The following is a 14,399-nucleotide window of genomic DNA, read 5'->3' as shown; positions in this document are numbered from 1 at the left end:
AAATGAATAGATTCCTTTCCTAAGGCGCCCCACCAAGAATCTTTAATTCTGTTTTTTTTTTTTCATTGACGCGTTTTGAGGAATTTTATTCCAGTAGCAATGTCAGATTCTCGATAGATCTATTTCCCATGGATTATTCTGATCTTCAATTCAAGTACCAACATTTCCAAGACTCAATAGTCTCATCATCAGATACTAAACTGATCTCAAAAGTCGAGTGCTATACGTACCATGAGCGGTCGTCCAGAACTGGAGTACACCATAACAAATTTATACAAGGTATCGAATCGAGCGTACCACACGTTACACACAACATGTACTTGCAGCAGCAGGAACTCCTATTTAATTTTGTTGTACAAAACATATGACTCCCTGAATTTCAAAAAATGGCTCTGAGCACTATGGGACTTAACAGCTGAGGTCATCAGTCCCCTAGAACTTAGAACTACTTAAACCTAACTAACCTAAGGACATCACACACATCCATGTCCGAGTCAGGATTCGAACCTGCGACCGTCGCGGTCGCGCGGTTCCAGACTGAAGCGCCTAGAACCGCTCGGCCACTCCGGCCGGCTCCCCCTGAATTTGACACTTGGCATGAGTTATTTACTGTGTCCTTCCGTTCTGGACAAATTCTCGTCGTAACTGTGACATTCCGCCGGCCGCGGTGGCCGTGCGGTTCTAGGCGCTACAGTCTGGAACAGAGCGACCGCTACGGTCGCAGGTTCGAATCCTGCCTCGGGCATGGATGTGTGTGATGTCCTTAGGTTAGTTAGGTTTAAGTAGTTCTAAGTTCTAGGGGACTGATGACCTAAGATGTTAAGTCCCATAGTGCTCAGAGCCATTTGAACCATTTTGAACTGTGACATTCCATTGCTGGAGCACGTTTGGCATCCCATGATGTTCTTTTGTTGAGGTGGTATCCATTATAAATAAAATGAATTTCAGTTAACATCAATTATGTATTGTCATGAAGGTGAGAAAACGTCTATCTTTTTCCGCTAAAATTTATTCTTGAGTACCAGACATTTGACCTATTCACGTTAGGCATCTTGTGTCGTATTCATTTTTTGTAATGTTCATGGAGCAATTTCTTGTTCTATATGCGGTAAATGCACATGGTATATGTATTTAGCACATATAGGACTACGAATCGTTGCATGAGCACGACACCAGAATAAATACCACTGAAGATGCCTACCGCGAATAGGCGAAACATGCCTGGTATTCAAGAATATATTTCAGTTGCAAAGCGGAAGTTTTTCTTATTTTTATGATAAAATATATTGAAGTTATTACCAGCAACTGAGGGAAATGGCTCTAAATATTAACAGTATTAAGAATATCAAATAAATTGTGAGATAAAGCTGTATGAGGGAACTGACATTATTACCTGACACATTAAATGTTAGCTGAAGAAAGCCTATATTGACGTCATACCCACAGTGTACCACAGCAAACAAATATTTTGAATTCAGATACATAAGTGGTTGCCTTGGAACATATGTATACACAGTTATCAGAAACAGAATGAATAGCTATGTAAGAGTGTTGCAGGGCAGATTGCGCTAAGAAATAATTGTTAAGAGAAAATTTCGATACGTTGCGCCGCTTCCAATTTCATTAGCATTAGAGTTACAAAATCAGGTCCTTGCAAGCACAAATTCAAGCCGCCAGACACAGTATCGCCAAACGATTTCTTCGTTTGGTTTTCTCAATCCAAATAAACGTAGCTTTTGCTCACCTAGCTTAAATTTATCACTTCCGAAAAAGACAAATTTATACTGATGATGAGCGTTTGAAAATTTGTTAATTTATGAACCCACAGATATCTGTGCATTACCGCATCTTATGACGTGCAAGTGCTTGAATTTGCGCACAGCAACCTGATTGGCTAACGTCATCCGTGTAGCTGAAAATAGCCCACGTGCATCATTGCACTGCCTTATTTAAATTTTGTCGCTGATTTGTGCCCAGTAAACTGACTTTGCTGACTAGGTTCTACGAAAGAAACCAAGCGGTGAGCTAAAATATTATGACCACCGCCCAGTGTGAGAATGAATGCCGCCATGTGACGGTACAGGCATGTTATGCTATAAAGAAAGTTTGCAAGCGGAGCAGACGGGAACGGGAAATCGTTATAGTCACGATAGGGCCGCAAATGGGAAACAGACCAACGTAAGCGACTTTGACAAAAAAAGATTGACATGGCTCGGCATCTGAGAATAAGCATCTCGGAAACGGCGAAGGTAATCGTCTGTTGGAGTGCTACTGTCGTGTATGTGAAGTAACTGAAGAACGTTGAAACTACGAGTAGGCGACAAAATGTCGGACGTCCCCAACTGATCACAGAATGTGAAGGTCGGAGGCTTGCCCGCTGTACAGGCTGGTCTGAGACAGTCTGAAAAGCTCGTAAGGGTGTTTCAGGCTAGTAGTGGTGAAAAATAATTGTTTAGAAACAAATTCGTTACGTTGAGCAGTTTCCGAGTTTTCACCAGAGACTGTGATGCCAAACGTGTGCTTCGCTTGGTTTCCTAAAAAAACTGGACATGGGATAGTAGTAAGGATCGAGCCCGAGCCAAAGGCCGACAGTCTCGTGCGCTATCGTCTACGCTATGAGAACAACTGACACTAATTGTATCTGGCGGGCCCCTTCAAGTTGCTCTCTAAACAGCCTGATTGGCTATTTTCGAAGCTAATTAACTTGGAAACGGCGCAAGGTATCGAATTTTTTTCTTTGCAATTACTTCTCAGCACAACCCAGCAACACCCTTACAAGCTTTTCAGACTGTTTGTGACTATCCTATACAAACCATGATAGGCGTTGATATGTGGTGGACCTGAATCAAAGAACAAATATTTCGGAGCAATCCGTTAAGAGCACACATTGTCTAACACTGGGCTTGCAAGCATGCGACCCCCACGTGCTCCCCTGTTGACCCAACGACATAGTCAGTAACGGTGGCAGTGGGCACGTGAACATCAAGATGGGACCGTTGCTCAGTGGATACTAGTCGCCTGGTCGGATGAATCAAGTTTCTTGTTACACCAGGTCGGTCGTGTCCAGCTACATCGTCATCCAAGCGAACGGCTGCTCGAATCTTGACTGCACTATGGACGCAAGTCTATCGATGCAGTATTATGCTGTGGGGGGTATTCACCTGAGCTTCCAAGGGACCTATGGTGATAATCAAAGTGACCAAGACAGCTGTGGGCAATGTGAACATTATTGCGGAGCACCTGCATCCCTCCCTGCTTGATGTCTTCTCCGATCGCAATGGCACCTTCCAGTAGGATAAATATCCGTCATAGGGCCAGACGTGTTTTGCAGTGTTTTCACGAGCATCAGAGTGAACTCGGATTGATCTATTGGCCAGCAAATTCCCCTGATCTGAATCCAATGGAACACATCTGATACGATATCTGGAGCCAGCTCCGCGCCCGCCAACCATCGGTGCGTAATTTATGTAAACCTACCAAGGACTTGTCGAATCCATGTCAGGCAGATCTGCTGATGTATTGCGTACCAAAGGCGGACTAACAAGCTATTAGGCAGGTGGTCATAATGCTTTGGCTCATCAGTAAATGTTAGTACTGCATCAAAGCACTTGCTACGTACCTAAAGTATGACGGATAAGAGAACATCGACAACTCATAAAATACCCACGTAAATCACCAGAGCATCTCAAGAGTTAAATTCTAGTCTCAAGTAGTAATGATTAATCACCCAAGACCCTATTCCATCAGTGCACAAATAGTACGTCGCTTGAATCACTGGTAGAATTTGAAATTGGACATCAGGACGCATACGTTCGGTAGAAATTAACGATAATTTTCGCTTCGAGAATTATATTTGTGTCCGTTACTATTGTTTTCGAGCTATCTCATTTTGTTGATTAAAACTTCATACGAGAGTACATGTGTTGAGATCGCCGCAAGAGTGCCTGTTTCCTTTAACAGCTAAATAACCATCCAGATTAAATGTCATGTAAAATGTCCTACTATATGGTGTCTCACAATATTTACCCTGTTAGTAGCCGTAGAAATGACCGTTAATTTCAATGATTAGGACAAAATGAATTAACACGAAGGAACAGATGAAATTACTTCCATTTTCATTGAGAAGTGACATCAAACATCACATGCACGCTACAGAATGTTGCATGAAACCTTTGTAAGGTAATTCAAAATATTTGCCTAAAATTACTTACGACAAACCAGGCAGCATAATGATATTTAATATTTACTTCTGTTTCGGTGTTTAATAGAATCTCCCACCTTGAATGAGTCAATCGATTTTTATGCCTATTTCATTCGACCTTTTACAACCGCCCCCGCAATGCTCGACTGTCTCTGTCCGTCAGTAGATTAAGTTCACCTGGTCTTAGTTTAGGTGTGGTTGTCCCTTGGCGTTCCCGCTTCACAGTCACATCACCAACAGTCGATTTGGGAAACTGTAGAAGGGTTGAAATGTTCACGATGGATTTCCTACTCAGGTGACATTCAATGAGTAGTCAACGTTTGAAATCAGTGAGATCTCGTCAAGGATGCACTTTACCATCAATGCTTCTCTACTGACAACAGGAGACTCCCCGCCTGCTTTTATACTGGAGTATCTACCTGTCGTAATACCCAGTATTTGATTACGCATTGCGTATAGGTGTAGTTAGTTTTGAACGGCTAGAGTATACATCATCGTACGTCCGTATATACGAGGTGGTGAAGAAAAGAAATGCATCCGATTTTTACATGAAAAACTTTTAAAACTTTTCAAATACAGCAATCGGCATTCACATTCTTCGTCTCCATTCTTCATGTCTACATGTTCGCGGCTCTCTGCTGCTAGAGGGCTCCGAGCTTGTAGCATGGCGGTGTGTAACGTAACTAAGTCGGTGCGTGAGACACAGCATGATATGATCGAGTTTCGAATTCGAAGAGTTCGTCCATACATGGAGCACACTTTCCTTTAGCATTATGGTGCTAGATCATACATTTGCGCTGCGACACCTGCAACAATCCGATACCTTTGGTTCACTGTCATCGATCACCGCCCATTCCGTCCCGATTTTCATCTGTTTCTACAAACTTAAAAGTTTTTATAGTGATGAAGCGACGAAAACAGAGGTGAGGTTGTGGCTCTGCCGACAGAGTCATACATTCTATAGTACGATCTCAACAAACGTGTCCCTTTGGGAGAAAGGTGTTCTACACCAGGGTGACTAAGTTGAGAAATAAATTTAATATATGAAGAATAAAGATGTATAATTGCATTAAAGTTAGTTTTATTTAAAAAAAAAACTTTTAGAGTTTTCACTCACAAAATACAGAGGCATTACTTTTCAGCACGTCCTCGTATGTATCCTACGATAACTATCAATGCGTTACTATTGGATTCAATCAATTCGTACACATACATATGTGTAATAATTTACGGTGATTTAAAATGTAATGATCACATTAAGTGAGATGACAAAAGTCATGGGATACCTCCTAATGTCGTGTAGGACTTGGTATGGGCTCAATAAGCCGTTGGAAGCCCCCAGGAGAAATATTGAGCCATGTTGCCTCTATAGCCGTCCATAATTGTGAAAGCGCTGCCGCTGAAGGATTTTGTGAGCCAAGCGACTTCTCGATTATGGCCCATATATGTTCGGTGGGAGTCATGTCGGACGATCTGTGTGGCCAATCATTCACTCGAATTTTCCAGAATGTCGCGAACGTTTGTAGCCAGTGACATGACATGATTGTTTGGGAACATGATTCCCATGAATGCCTGCAAATGGTCTGCAAGTAGACAAACATAACCATTTCCAATCAGTAATTTGTTCAGTTTCACCAGAGAACCCAGTCGATTCCATGTAAACACAGCCCCACTATTATGGAGCAACCACTGTCTTGCACACTGCCTTGCTGACAACTTGGATCCATGGCTTCGTGGAAGCTACCTACCAAAACTCTTACCAACTGAAATCGTGACTCATTTGATCAGGCCACTGTTTTACAGTAATGTAGTGTCCAACCGATATGGTTAAGGTGTTGCAGATTATATCGTGCTTTTAGCAAATGCACTTGCTCCGTTCATCTGCTGCCATAGTCTATTAACGCTAAATTTGCCGCACTGTCCTACCAGATCCGTTCGTAGAACGTCCCAGATTGATTTATGATGTTATTTCAAGCAGCATTGCTTGTCTATCAGCACTGACAATACTACGAAAACGACGCTGCTCTCGGTCAAGTGAAGGCCTTCGGCCGCTGTGCCGTCCGTGGTGAGAGGTAATGCCTGAAATCTGGTACTCTTGGCACACTCTTGACATTGTGGATCTCGGAATATAGAATTTTCCAACGATTTCCAAAATGGAAAGTCTCACGCATCTAGCTGCAACTACCATTCCGCTTTCGGTCTGTTAATTCCTGTCTTGCGACCATAATCACGTGGGTAACCTTTTCACATGAATCACGTGAGCACAAATGACAGCTCCGCCAATGCGTTGCCCTTTTATACCTTATGCACGCGACACTACCGGCAACTGTATACGTGCCTATCTCTGGGCCATAATTTTTGTCACTTCAGTGTAGTCACAATCGTGTAGAAAAGTAGGTGACGGATTTCCATTCATTATTAAGATACTGGTAAAATACAATCACTCTGCAAAGAAGACCTAGAATCCTGCTCAAGTGTATGTGTGGAATCAATAGAAAACAGGACAAAAATTAGATAGAAAGAAGAGCAGAGCAGCACGAGTGAGCACAGGGCTGTTTGTGCATCGCGAGAGAAATGCTGAAAAACCTGCTTCCATTTAAATATAGACTTAAACTACCTCGCGAAAGGCTACTTACTAACTATGAAGAACCAATATAAGTGAGAAATCTAGGAATATACTACAGCCCCCTGCGTATTGAGCTCTACAGGCTCTCGAACGTGAGATCATACTAACTACAATGCACTATAGACAATTATGCAGTCATTATTTCCGCGCTGCATACTAGAATGGAACGGGGAGGAAACCTCATATGTGGCACCATTTCCTGCGCGCATTTTACAGTGAGTGGAATGCAAAGAATAGGTGGTGAAGTAAGCAGAATGGAAAAGCGGGGGGGGGGGGGGGGGGGGGGGGGAGGATAGGTTGGCAGGAAAAGTCCGACCGTCAAGGAAAGATTGTAAAAAATTGTTTTGGTTTTTCTGTGTGCATTTGACGAGAGGAGCCGGCCGAAGTGGCCGTGCGGTTAAAGGCGCTGCAGTCTGGAACCGCAAGACCGCTACGGTCGCAGGTTCGAATCCTGCCTCGGGCATGGATGTTTGTGTTGTCCTTAGGTTAGTTAGGTTTAACTAGTTCTAAGTTCTAGGGGACTAATGACCTCAGCAGTTGAGTCCCATAGTGCTCAGAGCCATTTGAACCATTTTGACGAGGGGTGAAGGGGAATTGATAATTGCAGAGGTAAACCAATTCTGAATGCTAGGTAAGGTAAAGCGAAGGGACGTTGTTTCTGATCTGTATTCGGAATGGCGACCACATCAACAACAGTTTACGCAAATATAAATAAATTTGCCTCTGGCTGTAAAGATGATTTTTTCACTTACTTATCGCATAATAGATTTCGGGACCGCCAGCCCCATTTTCAGATGCACCTGTTCACGTAGCATAATTTTCCAGAATTACATTGCTGTCAAACCCCTAGTGGTCGTGAGCCCATATTGGAGGTCTTGTATTTGAGTCGGATTATACATGAAATTACAGTTATCATAATCGTAGACAAATACTACTAATACAATAATACTTTATACCCTACGTGTGTTAAATGTCAACATTTATCTTGGAAACCAGTTTACATTTGAATTAAGAACCATTCACCAGTCAATAAGAACTATTTTATTTAATACACAGTATAATTATATTATTTTCTCATGTATTTAATCGAGCCCATTGTGGGTGGTTTCTCAGACCTTGAGTCAGAAAGCACCATACCGTAACATAAAACCACTGAGGTGTTATCACGGACGTATTCGAAAAATACGATTAACGCCACAAATGATTAATGTTTGTAGAGAGTGATATATACACGCACACACAGAAAATAAATATTTCTGATTCAAATGTTAATTGATTGTCAAGATTATATAATGAAATGTAACACACATTATGCAGAAAATATTATCATATTAATATTTTGATGTAATGCCTATAAATAATTGTAATTTCATAAATAATCCGACTTATGCACAAGAACTTTAATATGACCCCATGACCGCTTAAGGTTTGATAACTTGTAACGTATATCAAACGAAGAGTGGTGTTATGTTGTCTATTCACTGCTGTAATGTACGGTAATTTCCAATATTTTTGCTATGTGAACAGTTACATCTGAGGATTGGGCTCGTACTCCCTAAAATCGAATACGCAGTCAGAAGCTAATATATTTATAACTGCAGATAATCACATGGATGGGTTCCCAGCATGCACTGCGATGGAAAGTCAAAATAAATTTACGAGACCATTAGTCCAGTTTTCAGTTTTTTGTGCAGGTAAATTAAATGTTCACCGGCCTCTATTTTTCAGAACGTGTATCTTCCAGTTTCTCTACTTGTCCTTACTTATTGCTTCTTGTGCATCACTTTATTGTTATTAGCAATTCTAAAACTCTAAATTTATGTACCTCTTGGAGGTTTACACATGAAAAAGCAATTGTGAACTGGCAGAAGCAATTATTCGCTTCAGTGTTTAACACTAGGCTTGTTATCTGTATGTACTACGTATTATTTTTTCTTCTGGTTCAACGAAGCATTCACAGGAAGAATAAAAAGGCGGACAGGGGTTGTTCATATGTAATAATCGTGAGGAGGGAATGTCCTTCCAGCAGATGAAACGACAAAGGCAAAAGGCCTGCTGCACCATCTCGCGGGTGCCTTTGGAACTAAGCTTTGCGTCACGGTTGCTCCTGCCACCTAGCGGCCGTTCCAAGCACTTCCAGCATTATACGCCAAGCAAAGTAATACGCCAATCGTCTTCCTCTGTACGTACAAAATAGTTTATCGTTTTCCGCACTAAGAGATGGCGTACGACTTTATGATCTTAGGAATTGAGGAAGTGAATCTCGATTCAGTAAAAATTTCATCGCTAAGGTAAACTTCACGCTGTTAATTACGCACATTGCCGTTAGATGGCTTAAGTGGCGTGGAATGGGACGATTAACCCGCGAATTTTGAGCGACGGAAACATACTCCTACGACAAATAGGCTTCATAAGTGAGTATCTTTAAAAATTGAAGCAATAACATGTAAGTGTGTAAGTGGACTGGTTAGTGCAACAAGAAAATGGCTGCCAGAATAATATTAATTTGTTTCAGGGGCGGGTCTAGATATCAGTTTTTCGGTTGTGGCGGGGGGTTACAGGTCACAGTTTGCATTTTTGTCTCCACCGCCCCGCGCCCCCCCCCCCCCCCCCCCCTCTCCACCTTCGTCACCATAACTTGCCGTAGCCACCACTTTTAATCAGCCTCAGCTGTGCTCAATTGTAAAAACAATAAAGGTTATAAACTGATTAATGTAATAATAATAATATGATTAATCACCATAAAATACAGGGTGTAACAGGTCTAAGTGCATTTTTTAAATATTTTTATGTACACATACCGGTGTGCTGGTCGTTTTTTCTCTACGTCGAACGGTCTTCTCACAAACAAGTCATAAAATTTACAACCTGATAGCTCTGCACGGTCGTAATTGCACCGCTAAGTGGACTATGTCTGTCAGTATACACTAACCTTTCTGCGTTCGCGCGTCAACACTTCTACACCTGGCTTTCTGCCCAGGGGACAATAAGTACTAATGGCTTGCTCTTGCCACATGTACTTTGAGACATTACCCACCCTAAAAACAGGCGACTTGTAATAGCTATAATAATTAGTCTGCAAATGACGTCAATACTGACGTAATGTTGTCCAGTCCACAGTCCTCAGTCACCAACAGAATTATCTGCACTATAATAATAATAATCATAATATTAATAACAATTTGTTTACATCAGTGAATAGTACAATGCTTCCGTATAATTTCCAACTAACTGTAATTTAATAAAATATTAGTTTTGAAAATAATACGTTCAAAAATTTGAGAACTACATGTTTCACGTAGTTAATTTAAGAACTATAACAGGAACTTCGATAACGTCATAATTTACACAATATAAAGTCGAAGTGTGCACTCGCAATCACCATTATTCCACTTGGTGCTGCTATTGTTATCTGGAATGTAATGTATGGCATCTGAGTGTGTAAATTAAGAGAATGCTAATTATTTTAGAGGTTTTTGTCTACGTTCATGAAGTCTGTTTTCTTCTTCTTCTCCTTAGAGGTTGGTCTCCTTTTCTGCCTTCGCGTGCTCAAGTGAACGTGGTTTGCTGGAGAGACGAGTGCACTCACGAACCGCATCGGATCTGTGGTCGGCAGCAGCTAAGTCAGCGTGTGCATGGGGGCTTCTACCTAGCTGGAGTGTCGTCCACTAGGCCGCAAGACCAACCACATGACCAACTGAAAAGTGTCCACGTGTTGAACGTAAGTTTATGTTCTGTAATCCAATACCATTTTCGAGACTCTCAGATTACATGCTACATTTTTCCCCAATATTTAGGCCTGAAAATTGGGAACTGGCATACAAGGTGTGTTCAGAAAGTAACGGGAATTTGGTTATTTCGCGTATTGTATTAGTCCGATTCGCACGATTTTTTTGTTGTAATGTTGATAAACATGTTTGAAAATTATTTGAACACAATTTGAATCGTCGGTTATTTTATCTGTTGTGAGTTGTTAAAAACATTAAACGTGTCTTAGTAGTGTAACCTGTTATTAATTTTGAATAAACTGGATCAGGGAATTAGTATTGAATTTTGCTACAATAATGGAATTAATTGCCGCAAAATTCTAGAAATATTAAATATTGCATTTGGTGAGTCTTTTATGAGTAAAGGAAGGGTTGACGAGTGATAAGAGCGTTGCTATGAAGACCGTGGAGACGTTGAGGATGACGATAGTGCCGCAGCACATCATTAAACGATGAAATCGAGGGAAAAGTGAAAAATATTATTAAGAACAATTGCTGAATCACAGTCAAAGTAGCTACTGATGACGTTAGTGTATTCCCTTCAGCCCTGAGATATTATTTCGTTTTAACTTGATTTACAGACTACAATTAGACAGGAAAATTAATAAAAATTATTTTTTCATTATGTTTGCGAAAAGAGGACATACAAGATGGTGCGGATTAGAGTTTATATAAAAATTTATGCTGTATGCTTCTGAAGTAAATAGGACTGTAATTGATAGATGAACTGCATATTTATCACCTTAACGCACTGGGTGTTTCAAACCAAGTTTAAAAAATTTGGAAACAGAAAAACAGTCCAGTAAACATGGGGTCTAAAATGCATATCTTAAGAGCTATGACCACTTTGTCATCCCCGGTATTGCGAAACGCATTTCATCTACTGCAAGCTTTCTGCTTCCCGTATTTTGGGAGGATATCGTAAGGACCAAAACAAGGAAAAAATATCCATTTAAAATCGGCTCTAAAATGCATTCCTTAAGGGCCATGAGCATTTGTTCATCTTCGCTACTGTGAAACACATCTCTTCTGCTGAACAAGTGCTCATAGTTCTTATGGTATACACTTTAGACCCCATGTTTACTGGACATTCTTTTCTTCTTTTGGTCTAAATAAACTGTCCCCAAATTTTTAAAAGGACAATCTGAAACACCCTGTATAATTACATAATTCATTATTCGATTATGAGTATGCTACAATACAAATTTAAATAATTAATCAAGGTCAGGTTAACAATCATTGCGAAATCATTATTAATAATGAAGCAAAATTAGATAATATTAGTTTTGCGTGTGAAACTGCGTGAAATACTTTTATTCATTCATGTGTAAACTAGAATACAAATGCAAGGTAATTAGTGAAAATCAGTGGAAAACAGTCATTGAAAAATCACTAACGATAATCTAACAGACAATGAGCCAATTACCTCTGTGTGTAAAACTGCTTGAAACAATTATTGTGCTTCAAAAGAGACACATACACATTGCGTTTGTTGCGGTCGATTTTGGGTCTGCTATTACATGAAATTAATCTATACTTTCGTGGAGAAGTTAGATCATCAACGAATGGGAAATGATGGTAACGATCAAATATCTCGTCGACGCCAGGAGTAGAGGCAGGTGGATTAGATCTTTCACGTGCCTCTGGCTCAGTTTCCTCCTCAGGCTTGTGCACTTCAGATCATTTATTCATGGGAGTTAGCATTTATAGTCGAAATTCTGTCGTCCGTAACATCTTCCTGCTATTGTGTGTTTCAGTTTGCTGTTCACTGCAGCTAATTCCAGTAAATAGATAATGAACTTTAAAATCCATTACCTTGTCCTAAGCAAAGCACGGTAACATTCCATTTGTTGATCACAGATATCCACCACACCCACTGGCAGGTTACATATGGGTACAGCACAGCGTCATGGTAGCTAAATATACTCGCAGATTTTCCTCCTTGTGTTCTAGATGAATTCCAGAATATTGCCATGCCACTGGAAACCGACAGCTTTCTTTCCACTGTAGTTACACTAGTCATCACTTCGAATATGCTATATTGATTATCGGATCACACACATTATTAAATTTAAAGGAAACAGTTTCTGAAGTTCAGCGTGAGTCGTAAGTATAGTTTAACATTTTTTGCTATTGAATACATATTTGCCAATTCTGATCCAGAAGTAAAGAAATCTTCAGAGGAATACTGAGCCAGTAATTCATAGCCCTTACCTATAGCACAGGAACCTGAAAGATCAATGACGTAATCCCAGTACGTGATTTACACTAAATTATTAAAAAATTCATAGAACAAACTAAGGTATATTTATCATCAATATTGAAAGCATTTGCAGAAATAAAACTCTTCTCATCAAAATCATTCTCTCTCCTTAACTACCTCCGCTGTGTCATCTATTTAGAAGTTCGAGGGCTGACTTTATGGAGCTGTTCTATTATTACACACATTTGTGAACATATAGCATGAGATGGGTTCGCTGATTGCAGTTTGAGCACAGCAAGAAATGTTCCAGATTCATTACTGCTTTTGAGACAACTTATTTATCGCTGCTTTCTTCTGAAGATGACTCTTCCATATCACTGACCGGTAGTTGTAATGAGCAGTCAACATCAGCGTTGTAGACTTCAGACAAATCACTGGTGTCTGACGTTTGGTTCCAGATACTAAGTGTTTCAAGTTCGCACGAAATACTTTTAACAGTTGGCGTCTGAGAAACGAAAGCAATTACATCCCACTTTCAATAAATACTTTTTAAAGTAAAAATGAATTTTAATTATCATTTCTTAACTCAGTATTAATACCGGCATGGTTGTCCGTGCGAATGGTAAAATTTAAACAAAATAGTAATCCGCAGGCCTGAGATAGTTGTGATTTTTTCCACAAGAAACATTATAATTTGAAAATAAGTACAAAGAACGGTGTTCAGTTCAAATTATTACACCTCTTCAATTTTTGTAGTCCTGTCTTCCTCAGTTGCGTGTAATATTACGGTATATTGATAATTTTCACTTATGAAATGTGAGAAAAAGCCGCAAATGGCATTTATAAGAAGAAGAACAACACCAAAAATGCAACAGGAGCGTAATATGTAGGAAATCGTCCACGCAACCTGCCACTGATGATTCCTTGCAGAAAATAAAGGCGAAACACGTATGGCACAAAAATTTTGTTTTATTCAGTTGCAGTCAGATGGTCCATAAGTAAAAATTATCAATATACCGTAATATTACACCTCTGTAAATAAACAGATCATTAATATAGACGTACATTAAACAATGCATTGAAAAATAACAAACTGTCTTGCTTTGCTGTTGCAACAACACCTGCTGCCCGATTGAATTTTTTACCTAGAGTTGTATGACGCCAACAATTGGAATCAGAACTGCAGGGGCACCAATAGGGACAGACGCGCACGACTGGATGAGTCAGAGAAGTGAAAACAAACCAAGAAAATATTTTTACAAACTGAAGCACACATTCGCTCGAGGCAGGGCTGAAAAGGATATTGACTTCCTCGTACTACGATTTTTTTTGTCATGAAAGTTGGGACAGCAAACTTTTTTCCAAATTTCTTGAATTACAGACCAAAGCAGGGGCCAATGAAAGTTGCTGAGGAGTCGGTAGACGGTAAAAATCATTTAGGACTACTGAAACGTATCATGACAGGAGATAGAAAATGGATGCACTGATATGACGTTGAAACTAAAACTCAATGGCCCCAGTGGAAAAGCGTTCTGGATCGCCAAGAACGATAACAGCTCGATGAGTAAGGTCAGATTTGAAGGTTATGCACACTGTGCTGTG

This window comes from Schistocerca piceifrons, chromosome X (assembly GCF_021461385.2).
Source record: "Schistocerca piceifrons isolate TAMUIC-IGC-003096 chromosome X, iqSchPice1.1, whole genome shotgun sequence".
Taxonomy (NCBI): Eukaryota; Metazoa; Arthropoda; class Insecta; order Orthoptera; family Acrididae; genus Schistocerca; species Schistocerca piceifrons.
The sequence above is the reverse complement of the archived record's forward strand: the minus strand, read 5'-3'. Positions refer to the sequence as shown.